Raw genomic sequence first — 15,807 nt, forward strand, 5'->3', positions numbered from 1 at the left:
TAATGCACCATTTTCGTTGTTTGCAAATAACCATCGAAGAAGAAGTCAGCCTCGCAGTAAAGCCATTACTGAAGACTGATTTCTGTTTTCACAGGCGAGTTAAATGCACAAGTAAGCGATATATATTAATTTTAAAAGTATCTTTAAGTCCAGGACAGTGTTTTATTGACAAGATTCTATTTTAAGACATTTCTTTGTGTTAGAAGTGACTTTTTCTGCCGCTAGCTTAAATGCTAACTACCGTTACTATAAACAGGTTGCGAGTGATTGTTTAATTTCGGGCATGCGCACAACGCTGGAGAACAGCAAACAAAAAAAAAAAAAACGTTTACCTTCCGCTTCAAAACAATTCCGTTAACAAAATGAAACCTGGAGATGAAGCTATCATTAATTTAGGGCCGTTCGCCACAGCAAAGGGAAGATAACGCAGAAAAACCGTTGAAGAACATCTCCAAACCACTCGTTCATTTCTCGGTCCCTGTGTTTGCTACGCAATGCAGACCGTTGCCATAGAAACAGTTACACTATTGTATCAATATTAAATAGTAAAAGCCGTGGCTTATGTATAACCCCAAATTAAAGCTGTTGCTAGTGGGTTTATCCTTTGTGCCAGCGCAGCCCTAAAACCTTCAGTCCACCTGCTGATTGGACGCACTTCCGGTCTGTATAAATCACGGTCAGAGCGACAATCAGCTCCCAGATTGATTTATTCTCCATCTATTTAGGAACCAGTGAGGCCCATTGCTGTTTCCAGTAGGGTTTGTCATTAAGGCTTCTGTGGGTTAAAGCAGGATGTAGTCTATGCCTCACTGGTTCCGGCCAGACGTCGACTCATGTACTGCTTCATAACTTTAAACGCGTTGTCATTTTTCTGAGGCAACAGAAGAAGAGAGTTGAGCTGATTTTTAGAGCCTGATTGGGATTCTTCTGGGATTTCAAGAGAGATGCTCAGTGGGAGAATGCTGCAGAGTAAACAAGGTTTTTCAATTAGTAAACACAGATAAACGTTTATGTGACCTTTCAAATAAAATAACCTTGTTTATTAATACTAAATAAATAATGATGCAAACATTGTCATGTATAAAATGCTTTGTAATTATACTCACATTTGCATAAACACTAGCTCATACATTACAGAAACCTAAGAAACGAATGTTTCCAACCTGAAGTCTTTTTGTATCGATGCAGAATCAATCTGCTCAAGGTCATCAATAGTTCATAATATTACTCAAGTGATACAGTGCAGTAAAACGTACTTGTATAAGCACAGTGACAAATTTGACTTCCTGAAAAGATGAGTGCAGGCATTCTGAAAAATCCTTTCCTGATGTAAAATATGACATTACTGGATAAGACATATTTACAGTTGCTTATTTTTTCATAGTTAATTTATTTATTGATTTAAACTAATAAGTCCTTCCATAAAATATTCTTCAATGATTCTGAGCTATGAGAACATAATTCCTCTCTTTTGAGGGAGAAAAAAAAAAGTTTTATGAAATCAGTGAATATTACCGACTCCATCCACAGTGGAAGTTTTAGGCTTTGTATCTTTTTATTTTTTCCAACACTGAAATATTCATGTTAAAATGTTCTTTAACTTAACGAGTTCCTTCTCTTGAAAAAGGAGGACTTGATGAGATTTCAGGATTTCACTCACTCAATTTTATTTACACTGGTTAACAATAAAGAGGTGAAAAACCCACAAAACACATACAAATTTCAAACATACATTTTAGAGATATTTAGTTTAAATTTTAGTTATAATTCCAACATTAACTTTAGACATAAATTTCTTTCACAATTTTTAACCAAATAGATATTTTATTTATTTATTGTCTCTCAAAAGATTTTTTTTAATATTATTGAATTTTAAATATGCATTTAATAGAGCCAAACTTTAAAACCCAGCAATGCAAATTGTTCCTTCAATAAATTCTACATTTCTCTTACTCACATACAAAGGAAAGCCAGAATACATTTTCAGTTGAGTCCAGTTAAAGTCTTACCGGTACTCCTTATTAGGTCCCATGAATTTGATCAGTTTGCCTTTGAAATGCTGCGTTGGGGACTGTGTCTGCCTTCCTCAGCTCTGCTGCAAAACCAGCCAACTGCTTGGATTCCTTATACTGTATTACCTGAGATTGTGATGCTACTGATTGGACCAGATTTCTTTCACCTGCTGAGAAGTGCTGCAGATAGGCACCCATGAACAGATCTACCAACAGTACCAATGATCACATAGTCATTTCTTTTTCTGTTTCTATGCTGGCAGGACAAAGTTAATGTTTATATCTGGCCTGATCACCAAATGATTATTTGCATTAGAGTGTAATCCCTTATTGAGTGAATAGATTTATTTTATAACCAAGGATAGGAGAATTGCAGAAATGTTTATGAGACAGAGTGAGAGCTAGCTTCTTGAACTTCTTGGCATGAAAGGTTTTGCTCCAGAAGCAGACTTGTTTCCCAAAACTGTTTGAGTGAAGAAATAACCCCCAGAGCAGCGATAGAGATGCTGCGTCACAACCTGATGACTTTTCAAAATCGGAAGAAGAACCTGCCTGCTTTCCATGAGCTACAGCTGAGGTCACTCAAGCAGCTGTTGGACATTTTATATATTTAAAGATTTATTTTTTCCTGTGAAGGATGGAGGACTACAGCGACGACGAGGACTCTGCTACAGTCAGTGTCAGAAACGCCAATTATCCTCTGAAATGTAAGTGACTCGTCAGCATTTTACAGTTTTTGAGAATTAAAGACTAACAATACTACCCAAAAGCATTTCATACATTTTATTCCCTCTATAGGAAGTTATAGTTTCTTAACATGGGCTGTATCAGGAGTTGTTTTTATGTCACATGTAAACCTTGAGCCTTAATATTTTTGTATGGTCTGAGGATGTGCAATACAAACAAACTTCATTGACTAATCAATATCTCATTGACTTCATTGGGGTTTTTTCAGCTAAAGGAGAGGACACATCAAAACTCTGGCGCTCTTGTCTGTTGATGGTGTGTTTGGGGTTGCTTTGTGCTGTAATGACTGCAAACATCATCTACAGTGAGTTTCATTTCAACAAAATATATTTTAAGTATTTTCCTTTATAACAAGTATTTAAAGGTTTAAAGAATTGGGACGCAAGGGTTCAGCAGTACGAGGAGTTCTGAGGGTTGACAAAAGTCAGGGACATTGAAGTGTTACCAAGAATCAGTTCAAGTTTATTGCTGCCCATTATGTTGTTCGAAGGGTTTGAGAGAGAAACTGAAAAATTTTGATGCTCTCTGATGCAGCAGTTTCCCTGACTTTATAACAAATTTTTGTGTTTTGATAGTGAGTTTGACGACGACCGGTCAGCAGGAAAATGTCACAAGACTTGCAACAGAAAAAAAGCAACTGATTCAGGAACGAAAATGATGGAGAAAGATTGAGAAGGTGAACCGAGACAGAGACTTGAGCCATGTAAGAACGAGGCTTACCCGAAAGAGGCTTTCTCAAGACAGAGAGAAGCTGAAGAATAAAACAGAGGAACTTAACAAAGAGAGAGACGAGCTGAGCAAAGAGAAAGAGGAGGTGAACAAACAGAAAGAGGAGCTGAGCCAAGACAGAAACAAGCTGAAAGATAAGACAGAGCTGAACAAAGAGAGAGATGATGTGAGGAAAAAGAAAGAGTTGAGCAAAGAGAAAGAGGAGATGAGCAAAAAGAAAGAAGAGCTGAGCAAAGAGAAAGATAAGCTGAGCAAAGACAAAAAGGAGCTGAGTAAAGAGAAAGAGCTGAGCCAAAATACCAATGAATGTGGATCTCAGAAAAGAGAAAGAGAAACTGAGCAAAGAGAAAAATGAGCTGAGGAAAGAGGATGAGCTGAACAAAAACAAAGCAGAGCTGAGCAAAGAGAAAGAAAAACTAAGCAAAGACAAAACAGAGCTGAGCAAAGAGAAGAAACTAAACAAAGAAAAAGATGATTTAAGCAAAGACAAAAAGAAGGTGAGCAAAGATAAAAATGACCTGAATAAAGAGGAGGACCGTCTAAAGAATTTAACAACAGAGCTGAGCAAAGAGGAAAATGAGCTGAAGAGAAGACAATGAAGTGGAACAAAGAGAAGGATGAGCTGAACAAAAAGAAAGAACAGCTAAGCAAAAACACAATGGAGCTGAACGAAGAAGAAGAGAAGCTGAACAAAAGGAAAGATGAGCTGAAAAACTTGAAAGCAGAACTGAGCCAAGAAAAAATGTGCTGAGAAAGAAAACGATCAAAGAGATCGAGGAGCTGAACAAAATCAAAGATGATCTGAGCAAAAAGAGAGCAGAGCTGAGAAAAACAACAGATGAGCTGAGCAAAGAGAAAGACGAACTGAGTAAAGAGAAAAGGGAGCTGAGCAAAGTGAAAGACAAACTGAACAAAGAGAAAGATGATCTGCACAAAGAGAAAGAGACACTGAACAAAGAGAAAGAGACACTGAGCAAAGAAAAAAAGGAGCTGAGCAAAGAAAATGATGAACTGAACACAAACCGAGACAAGCTAAGCAAAGAAAAAAAGGAGCTGAACATAAAAAAGATGAACTGAGCAATAAGAGAAAGGAGGTGGACAAAGAAAAAGATGAACTGAATAAAAAGAAAGGCGACCAGGACAAAGTAAAAGCAGAGCTGAGCAGGAAGACAGAAGAGTTGAACAACGAGGAAAAGGATCTGAATAAAAAACAATTGGAGCTAAACAAAGAGAAAGAAGCTGGGCAAAGAGAAAGTGCATCTGAGCAAAGAGAAAACGAAGCTGGACAAAGAGAAACAGGCTGAACAAAAAGAAAGTCGATCTGAACAAAGAGACAGCGGGTCTGAACAAGGAGAAACAGGAGTTTAGTAAAAACAAAGCGGATGTGAACAAAAAAAAGAGGAGCTAAACAAGAGACTGTGAATCTGAGCAACAAGGCGGAGCAGCTGAACAAAGAGACGAAGGAGCTGAACGAAAAGAAAGCGGAACTGAACAAACTGAAAGCGGATCTGAATAAAGAGAAAGTGGAGCTAAATAAAAGAAAGTGGAGCTGAATAAAGAGAAAGAAAAGCTGAGCGCAATAAAGAAGGAGTCGGACAATCAATGCAAAGAGAGAGATGCCCTGAAGACCTTCTACGACAACGTCATGAAATTTGAACGATTTCCAGTTTCAGAGCTGTGTCCTCTAGATAGTAATTATATTTCTGGATTACCTTTGAAACTCTTGATTATTAATTTTATTTTTGAAATATTCAACTAAGTGTTTCAAGACACAGCTGACCATTATAATCAGATTATAATCACAGGTAGAGTGCTGAAGGTCACTTTCCTGACAACAAAGTGAGCCAGTAAAATTGATTCATTAGCTCCAGGTTAACAGCCAACTTTTGATTTCAGAGAATATTATTTTTAGTGAACCCTGCGGTATGCCACTTCTGACTAGAATAATGTCTTAATTTAATCACCTTCCAATACTGATCCGCACTCTACCTTTAAAAGCTTTTTTAGAGGAATTTTGATAATGAAAATATTAAATAAGTCCACATGGATTTCTTCTAGAAATGTATTTTTTCTTTTTGATATTTGACCAAAGTTTTCACTTCATTATGCTCTTTCCCCTTGTCTAGTGAGACCAAAATGTCTGGATTGCAGGGTCGGATGGCTTCCTTCAGGGGACACTGCTACTGGTTTTCAGATAGAGGTCATTCTTTGAATTTCTGGGACGTGTCTCGAGACTTGTGTCAGCATGATAGTGGATATTTGGCTATAATTGATGATCTGGAGGAGCAGGTAAAACATAACATTACCTCTACTCTAGAAATTTAAAACGAATCTGAAAGTTTCTGGAAGATTGATCGCTTGACAATACTGAATTGCCCATATAAATTGAATCAATACGACCTAATTAAATTTTTTAAGTGAGAATAGAAAACCAAAGAGGAGGAGGTGTTGCCCTAATACATGATGATTTCTTTAATTGCAAAAAATATTTTTAGGTCATTTGAACTCTTGAATATCTGGGAATTGAGGTAAAAAACCACAAACAAGGTCTGATACTAACTCTATGCAAAACTCCAATATATGTGGAAAACTTCTTTATTGGCTTTAATGGGCTTTTATGTGTTACATGCATCAATTATGATAGTTTCATAAAGTCTGCATTCTTGCTTTGTTGAAGCGCATACATGATGCTAGGAATGAATCTTGGCTCAATATCCATATGCTCCCACTAGCTCAGGTTATATCAACAAATAAGATCATCCACCATAACTACGCAGATGATACACAGCCAGTGATGGCATAGTTACCCTGAAAAAGTAACTGGATTACTGATTACTCCTTAAGAAGTACCTTAGCTAAATTACTGATTACTTGATTTGGTAAAGCGTTACTGACTTCACTGATGTCACCAGGTGACTCTGAACCCATCCAATCACTGAACAGATACTTAGAGCAGATAAATGTGAGGATGTGCCAAAACTTTCTGCGTGTTTCAGGAGTTTCCCTGCGTCAACCCAGCTCATTTCAATTGATGAATGATTAACAGGTATTTGCTGCACTGCAATCACCTGAATCAGGAGTACAAAGGCAGGGAGACATCTAAAATATGCGGGGCAGTCTGCCTTAGGACCAGAGTTGGAAAACACTGATGTAGAGTCAATGCACAGCTTCAGCTATTACATCTGGAAACCAGTGATCAGACTAAACCTGGGAGCGGTGATGGACTCAGACCTGAACCTTCAGGGTCACATAAAGGCAGTCATAAAGTCGGCCTTCTATCACCTGAAGAACATCTCCAGGGTTAAAGGGCTAATGTCCCAACAAGATGTAGAGAAACCCAATCATGCGTTTATCTTTAGTCGCATTGATTGCTGCAACATTGTCTTCATAAGTCTGACTAACAAAATCAATCCTCCAGCTGCAGCTGATCCAGAACGCTGCCGCTGGCGTTCTGACTAAAACCAGGAAGATGGAGCACATCGTCCCAGTTCTACAGTTCCTCCACTGGATCCCTGCAGCTCAGAATAAACTTTAAAATACTGATATTAGTTTATGAATCACTGAACGGTTTTAGCACCACATGAACCATCTGCTGCTGTATCAACCCTCCAGACCTCTCAGGTCGTCTGGTTCTGCTCAGCATCCCCAGAACCAGAACCAAATGGAGAAGCAGCTTTCAGCTTCTATGCACCACAAATCTGGAACAAACTTCTAGAAAGTTGTAAAACAGCTGAAACACTGAGTTCCTTAAAATCTAAAGAGCCAGCTGTTCAGAGTTGCTTTTGAAACATTATAAGAAACTATCAACATTTTGATTACCATTTTGTAACGATAGAGAAAATTGACAAAATGTAACGCTTCAGTTTTTAACTGTGTTCTATGACTGTATTTTTATGATGCAAAGCACTTTGAACTGCCTTGTTGCTGAAGTATGTTGTATAAATAAACTTGATTGATTGATTGAAGTAAAAGAGATTTATGACAGTCTGAAATGAAATTTGTTCACAGAAATTTATCGTCAAGCATGCCAAACCCTACGAATCTCAACACCAAGGATACTGGATAGGGTTACATCATAAACTCGCCGGATGGTTCTGGGTTGATGGACGTAAGAACGCTCTTGAGTAAGAACTATTATCCAAAAATATACATATTTAGAGCTACTGTGTGTAACTTTTATAGAAAATACATTTTCATATTTGTTGAAACGGCTATCATGTCCTAACAGTATGGTATCTAAAAAGGATGAATAAGGTGTGAAAAATTTGGGCTCCTCTGCCTTCTCCCATTGCTCTGAGTGCTAACTGGAAACAACCAATCAGAGCCTGGAGGCGGGTCTTAGCGCTGTCAGTCACAACCTAGTGTGGCTGCTCTCTGCTACTGCTTTTGCCTATCAGCAGATCCTGCTGTGATTGCTCAGGCTAGTTAGCATAGCAACTGATGGCAGTTTTCCTGTAACAGTAAGTTGTTTTTCTCTGCCATTAGCACAGTTAGCAGAAACTAAATGAGGTTGAGTGAAAACGTTAAGACCCTCCTCCTGGCGTAGCAACTGTCCCTGTAACTTTAAAGTTGGGCTTTTGCTATGTTTGTGCTTCTGTTGATGGCAATGCCTTTGACTAGGCCATTATTGTAACATGCAATGAAACATTAAGTTGGTGAAGGCCTTCACTGGTTAAATCAGGGGTGATCAAGACAAAAGACCTGATTTGCAAACACATGCTGCCATGAAGAATTCTGTCCAGAGGGATGAATAATTTTTAGACTTCATCATTGGAAGTAGTTCCTTATGTTGAATTTGGATCAAATATTTTTGTTTCATTAGGTTTAGTTACATTTGTGTAGTGTTACTCATTTCTTGAAAACATCTGAGAAATCCTAAGTTGCTGTTGTAGTTGAGTAATTTTAGATTCAACAGTAGAAACAAGGACATTTACGGTGCGGAGGTGGCGCTGGAGTAAACGCTCGACCCGTGTATAGACGCAGCTATCACAGGTTTGAGGTCCAACCTGTTGACCTTTGCTGCATGTCTTTCTTCTTTCTCACAACCCAAATAAAGACGATTAGATCCAAGATTATTCTTTAAAAGATTGGATCTTTGGTAAAGCATTTAGAGCTTTAAAATCCAAGTTTTCAAGTTTGTAAAACTTTACTACAAGACTTATTTACTACAAGTCTAGTTTCTTTGCAAGTGTGTCTTTATTTACATTGAGACAACAACGCATGCTGACAGTTTTCAGTTTGATGTTAATAAGCTGCTGAACAATTTTTATTTTACAAATGTTCTGAGGTTCATGTTTCTGTCTTAAAGCTTCTGGACAAAAGAGGTCCCCCATTCTTCGGGAGCAGCTCTGCATATGCCACAAAAGAAAAGCCAAAGAGAGCTGGAGAGCAGAAGACAAGGCAGTGAAGCACAGATTCATCTGTGAGCATCCTATGACTGTTTGGCCCTACAACTAACACTGTTCTGTTAAAGCTTCAGCGAGGAATACTCAACTGTGTCATCATTTTTTTGACAAATGTCATGAATGAAAGCACAATGTCTGTAGGTTAAATCCCACATTAAAAGATTCAATACAGATGTGCCGTTTCTACAGGAGACTCGTATCAGAAGTGACGGTGGGCATCTCCTGGCATACTGGAAGGGACAATGTTTTTCATGAACTTTTTCAGGTTAAAGCACGAGGGTCTCCATACTGATCAGCCAGCATATTCCACCTCAGGCCGATAATGTGGCAGCCAATAAACATGGCCGATTTATCGCCTGTACAACATTCTGAACGCCCTACTGAGTGTTTATGGTCCGTATTCAGGTGAGAATTTTTTTTCTTTTCTGATAAATACTCGTTGGTTTAGTGGTCGATTTCAATTGTTGGCTTGACCCAGGTTTGGACCCCTCATCATTAAAATGAATGTCATAAGCAAGTCTGCATCAGTCATCCAAACCGTTTTATCTGAATGCAGACTGTGTGATGTGTGGCGTACTTTAAATCCCGACCAGAGGGAGAACTCATGCTTCTCACGTGTCATTCAAGAATTTATTATTTTATCACTGATACTAAATGCCTGCTGCAGATCCGTTCCTGTGGCTATCAAACATTGTTATTTCACTCTGTCCTGGTCCCTTCCTCACTTCCCTAAAGTTTATTCAGGATGAGATACATGTCTTTTTTGCTACTAATTCCTCCCAAGAAACCTCCAGCATTGCAGTATGGAATGCCATTAAAACCCAGTTAAACCTGCACAATTTTAGAATTGTTGTTCCATTTTCAAAGCCTGAGAGATGACACACTAGCCGATTATAATGGCAGGTATAACGTGTTTGATAGTAGAGTGTGAGGTTTCACTCGCAAACATTCCAACTCCAGATACGAAATCCCGTAAAATTCTACGATTCCACACCTGAATTTAAAGTTAGCAAACATGGACAACGACGTTGAAGCAACAGAAAAAGAGATGCAGCAAAACGTTAAAGCTTTGGATTAGGAACTGGAGATCAGAGCGAAATCAAGGGTTATATTTTTTGCACTACAAGATAGAGATGAGTTGTATTTTTCTACCTTTTAACAAACATCACACTGGGTTTCATTTCTTTTCTGCTCTGTCGTTTAATTAATCGTAACTGTTTAATGATACGTTTTTACGTTGATGTTGCAGAATATGTGCATGTTCTGGGCCTTGTTTCAGAAAGCTGAACAATTGAAAGATCCAAGCAGATTGAGCTAGAAGAGTGCATGTCCTGCATATTTGCTTTTAGAGAACCAGATACCAGTTAACTTGTTTTTCCCCAACAAAGGTAACGTCTTCCAGCTCCATTTATTGAGACCGCATGGTGAGTTAATTGCAGTTTTTCTGGCCTCAGCTCTGCCGCTCCTGGAGCTGCATGCGCAATATTTGTGCACTTCGGTTTTCACAGTTCAATGAACTTCTGCACCTATATTTTTCTCTATTTGCCCTTCTGTGTAGGCTCGAAACAGATTAACACATTTTCTATATGTTTCTCTGTTGTGTTATCACTGCAGACTGAAATTAAACATGCCATTTCAACCAAATGTTAGAATGCGCTTCTAAATCAGATGTACTCTGTGCCAAAAGTTCATCATTTTTCAGTGTTTTTTTCTTTCTGGTTACCTGTCACATTCAACAGGCTGCGTTCTCGCTCCCAGTCGGGGGACACCACACACACTGTGATCATCGGGCCAAGGCCAAGATGTTGAATATTCCTGATTTTAGATCGGAGCAGTCCCAACGTTCTACCGACTGGACCCGATCAGCCGTAACACACCACACAGTTCAGGATGATTGGTTACAATTATCGCAAAGAAATCGGGGCAAAACATTGTGCAGTGTGAAGTGAGCTTAAAGCCTACATAAGAGGCCAGATAACTGCCGACTTAGCAAAATAAAATAAAAAAAAACAGTATAATTGGTCAGCAGAACAACTGGGGGAGAATTTTCCTATCATAGTCCAAGAGCACAATTTTTCAGTGTGACAGCAGGACTTCATGTTTTTCTTCTCAAAACTTGTAATGATTGTCCTCAAAACAAAATTGGAAAACTCCAAAGTCATAGTTAACAAATATCTTTATCCCAAATGTTAGTGGAAGAAACAAAGAAATTACTTAAACAGGTCAAATTTGAATCTTTTGAGAAGCTGTAAAATAATTAACTAATGCTTCTGGGTGATGTTCTTGAAAAGATGGACTATCTGGAAAGTAAAGATCAACTGATGTGAAAATATACCTTGAATTACTGAGAATAAAGTTGCTTTATTTTTGGGTTTGTCAATAGACAGAGTGACTGGGAATGACTGGTCTTAGTGTGTTTGATGGGTTTCATGAAGCGCTTTGCACATGTGACATCACTTCATTGTCCAACCTACAGTGAATACATGTAGTGATTTTTTCTTATTTTTAAACTTTGTAGAAACAGTAAATATTTTATTTATAACCAAAAGAGATAAATCTAAGGAAACTTTCATTGGTCTCATAGATCCTTGATTAAGCAGAACATCTGAGAAAAAAGTTTTATTTGATACATTTTTATTTTACTTAAGTTTTTTTTTCCATTTTTTTTCTCCGAAGCGTTTTAAAAAAGCAGTGCTTGAGTAATTTTGATAATTAAAATATTAAATACGTAAACAAGAATATCCTTTAAATTTATATAATATATATTTGTGATTATTTTACCAAAGTTTCGGTTTATTCTGCTCTTTCCTCTTGTCTAGTGAGACCAAAGTGCCATCATTGCACGAATCACGAGAAATACTACAAGGGACACTGCTACTATATTTATCCATATGAAATAGGTTATGCAAACTGGGACCGAAGTCGACAGTTGTGTAATTGAAGGTGGAGACTTGGTTGTAATTAATGATCTGGTGGAGCAGGTAAAACAAAACGCCACCTCTACTCTTGAAGTTTAAGCTTAAGGCCTGGAAGTTTCTGAAATTGATCATTCAAAATACTGACCAACATGTACTTATTCAATCAGCGTCCCTAACTCTAATTTTGTTGAAGTGAGAATAGAAAACACAAAAGAGAAATAAGTGTTACTTCAATCCATAAGGAGTTCTTAAATCTTTTCAGTATTTGGCATTTACAAAAGGCCATAAACTAACTCTGGTTCTAACTGCACAAAACCTCAACATGTTGAAAACGTCTTTATTGACTTTAATGAGCTTTTATCTCTTATATCCACCAATTATGACTGTTTAATAATTTGGGGGAATTTTAACATCTATGATGACATGCCCAAAGACAGAGAGGCAAAAAAAAACTGATATTGTTGATTATTTTTGGTCTAATTCAGCATTTTAAACATTCAACACACAATCTAGGACACACACTGGACGTGATTATCAGTAAGGGTGGGAATATTTCCAGTATCTCTGTAACTGATGTCATCCTGTCTGATCATTTCACTGTTATCTTTTAAAATACTTTCTCCATTGACTCACTTAGTTATAGCAGCCACTCTCACAAAACATTCTTTCACAGACAGCAGAAACATTTAGTCAGTTATAATTGTCCATCTCACCTTTATGTTGTAACCATGTACATTAGTTTGTAGATAAACTTTCTCAAATTTCAGAAGTCATTGATTTTATTGCAACCACTAAAGTGAAGGTTGTGTCTGGTAGGAACAAGTCTCCGTGGAGACATGCGAGATATCTTTGTCTCAATAGGTAATGTCTCAACAAAATGGATAGAAATTATGTGGGGTACCCCAAGGTTCAATCCTAGGACCCCTCTCTTGGTGTGTTTACACTAAGCACGTTTTGAGCGTCAGGCGCATCTGGTTTACATTTAAAGTCTATGTGGAGCATCGAACGCACTTGACGTGTCAAACACTCAAAGCGCTCCAAATGGTTCGTATTGCACTTGTTAGGGGCTCTAAACGCGCCTAAACTGCTGAAATGTGTTATACGATTAAACTTGATTGACTAATAGCTTGAAGTAAAACAGATTTATAACAATCTAAAATAAAATCTGTTCGCAGGAATTTATCAACAATCACACCAAACAATAGGATTCTGATAAGCATGGATACTGGATAGGGTTACATCATTTTCAATGCAATTGGTCCTGGGTTGAAGGACGTAGGATCGTTCTTGAGTAAGAACTATTATCTAAAAATATGTATATTTGAAGCTGCACTTTGTAACTTTTCTAGAAAATATCTTTTTACATATTTGTTGAAGCTATTGCCATGTCCTATCAGTATGGCATCAGGTAGATAATACATAAAAAATTGATCTCCTCTGCCTTCTCCCAATGCTCTGAGTGCCAACTAGAAACGACCAATCAGAAGCTGGAGGCGGGTCTTATCGCTGTCAGTCACAATCAAGTGTGGCAACGCTCCTCCCCCTGATAAATTTTAATAAAATATTGTCACAGGGACGTCACCATATTGTAAATGCTGCTATGTATTCTGGGTAAATGATGTCCAAATGTGCTAGCTCTGTCCAGCCAAACACTGATGAATGATGTCATTGAGCGTGTTGAAGTCAGTGGGAATATAGAAATCACAAGATGTAAAGAGGATGAGGAGAACCAAACACAGGAAGAGGACGGTGGAGGTTAGAGGAGCTGCTGGTGTTTTGCTGCTGCCTTTAGCTTCATAAACAATGAATGACACATACCTCTGACCTCTGGTCAGACTGTGTGTTATGGAAAGTAGTTCTGTGTCCAGACCAGTAACAGTTGTTTTAGTTTGGCTTCTCATGGTCAGATTGGTGGTTTTATATTCAGCTCTGTTAGCATTTCAGAGCTTCCAGCTCCACATATCTAAGCACAGCATTTATTCTTAGCTTGCGAAGGTAAGGATCACCTGTTAGAGCCTTTGTTAGTTTTGCTCTTACAAATGACTCAAAGTCTTCTGGAGAGAAATGTTGAGCACAAACTTCAGAAGTTGTGTTCAGGTCCAGCTCTCTCCCTCAGCGCTCTTCTTTTTTTTCATGTGGGAATTTATCCAGATTCACTTTTTAAATTATAACTGATAGTGACACAGTGTGGCATTATGTAAAATTACACCAGTCAAATACAATATGATAAACAACGACTCAGGGAAAGTTAGCCTTCCTGTGTTTACATTCTGTACTGTGGATTTCAGTACAGAACTGACCAAAATGCATCATCAACCCATTGGGTGAAAACATGGCCTGCATGGGTGGAAAATATATATTTTGAAGTTGTTATCAGCTTTGGCATATCACAAACAGTAATTATTCAGTTAATAGAAAAATTACAACATATGAAGGCCAACATGTTCAACTAATTCTGGGTCGCTTTAAGTAAAAATGTAAATATATTTTCCACAAGCTTGTAGAAGAGTTAAATATACTGAGTGACAACGACTCCAGGACTTCTTCTAAAACCGAACCGTGGTGGCCTACACCAATCCCAACAGGACTGGTTAAGTCTGGGGTGACCAAGATTAAACCCCTGATTGCAAACACATGCAAAAAGAAGACGTCTGTTCAGATGGAAGAATAATTTTCAGACTTTATCAATGGAGGTAGGACTTTATGTTGAATTTAAATAAAATATTTTGGTTTATTTAAATGTTTTACTTTTGTAGTTTGTTTCATTTATGGGGTTGAGTAATTTCAGATTCAACTGTAAGATGACAGATATTTAGGGTGCGGTGGTGGCGCAGGAGTGAAGTGCTCAACCCGCGAACCGACGCCTCAGTCTACACAGCTATCACAGGTTTGAGTCCCGACCTGTTGACCTTTCCCTCTTTCCTGCGGACTCGAAGTCAAATAAAGATCACTAGAGCCAAGAAAGTCCTTTCAAAGAATGTGATCTGTAAAATCCAATCTTCCAAGTTTGTAAAACGACTTTCATTTACTGCAAGTCTGACTCCTTTTCAAACGTGTCTTCATTCATACAGAGACAATGACACATGCTGACAGTTTTCAGTTTGATGTCAATAAGCTGCGGTACGATTTTTATTTCTAAACGTTCTGATGTTTCTGTCTCAAAGGTTCTGGATTCAGGGGATTCCTATTCTTCAGGAGCAGCTCTGCATATGCCACCAAAAAGCCACAGAGCAGAAGACAAAATGGAGCCATACAAATTCATCTGAGCATCTGGAGTGAGCGTTTAGCTGACACTGCTCTCTTACAGGAACGCAACTGTGTCATCAAATCTTTTCTTCAGAGACTGAGTTTTGTTCTCTTTTTTTAGAACTTAAAGTTTATTAAGTTTTACAGAGCAATTGCACAGCCATACATCAGCAGCAGTTACCACAAGTTTTTCCATATGGCAATGTGTGAAATAAATTAGTTACACTTTTCCAGGTAATCAAACAGTTTTTAAACAGGATGTATGAAAGAATCTCACTGATATATTGTACTCTAATTCTGGTGTTTATTTCTCTCCTAAATGTGATCATATTGCTCTCTGCTCTTTTCTTTTTATATTTAACAATCGCGGTGGCACATGATAACTGAAGCCACTCTAAATATAGGCTTTACCAAAACCAAACGTTTTATGCCAAATCATAATAATATAATTTAAAAAATGTGTTCTCTTATTTTTAGTCTTCACATAGCAGGAGGCAAAGAGGTGAGTGAACAGCAACTTACTTACATGTGAATATTGTTTTTCACCCAACCACAAAGATGTAATAAATATGTGATCTGAATGTCTTAGTTTGTAATGTTTACAGATTTTCTTCCATAAATCTGTCACATTTTGAAGCTCTTGCTATTTTGTACTAAAGTGGAAACGATTGTAAATCTGACGTTAAATGACTTCTGATTGTTGTATTAGTTTTGAGGTTTCTAGTTTTAAAGATGAATTTAGTTTGACCA

General features: G+C 37.8%; 1 pseudogene; it reads left to right on the plus strand.

The window, feature by feature from the left end:
• The first annotated feature begins 32 nt into the window (after positions 1-32).
• Positions 33-15,244, plus strand: LOC129353507 (C-type lectin domain family 4 member M-like; annotated as a pseudogene).
• The last annotated feature ends 563 nt before the right edge of the window (positions 15,245-15,807 follow it).

The sequence above is a fragment of the Poeciliopsis prolifica genome, unplaced genomic scaffold (assembly GCF_027474105.1).
Source record: "Poeciliopsis prolifica strain line A6 unplaced genomic scaffold, Auburn_PproV2 SCAFFOLD092, whole genome shotgun sequence".
Classification (NCBI taxonomy): domain Eukaryota; kingdom Metazoa; phylum Chordata; class Actinopteri; order Cyprinodontiformes; family Poeciliidae; genus Poeciliopsis; species Poeciliopsis prolifica.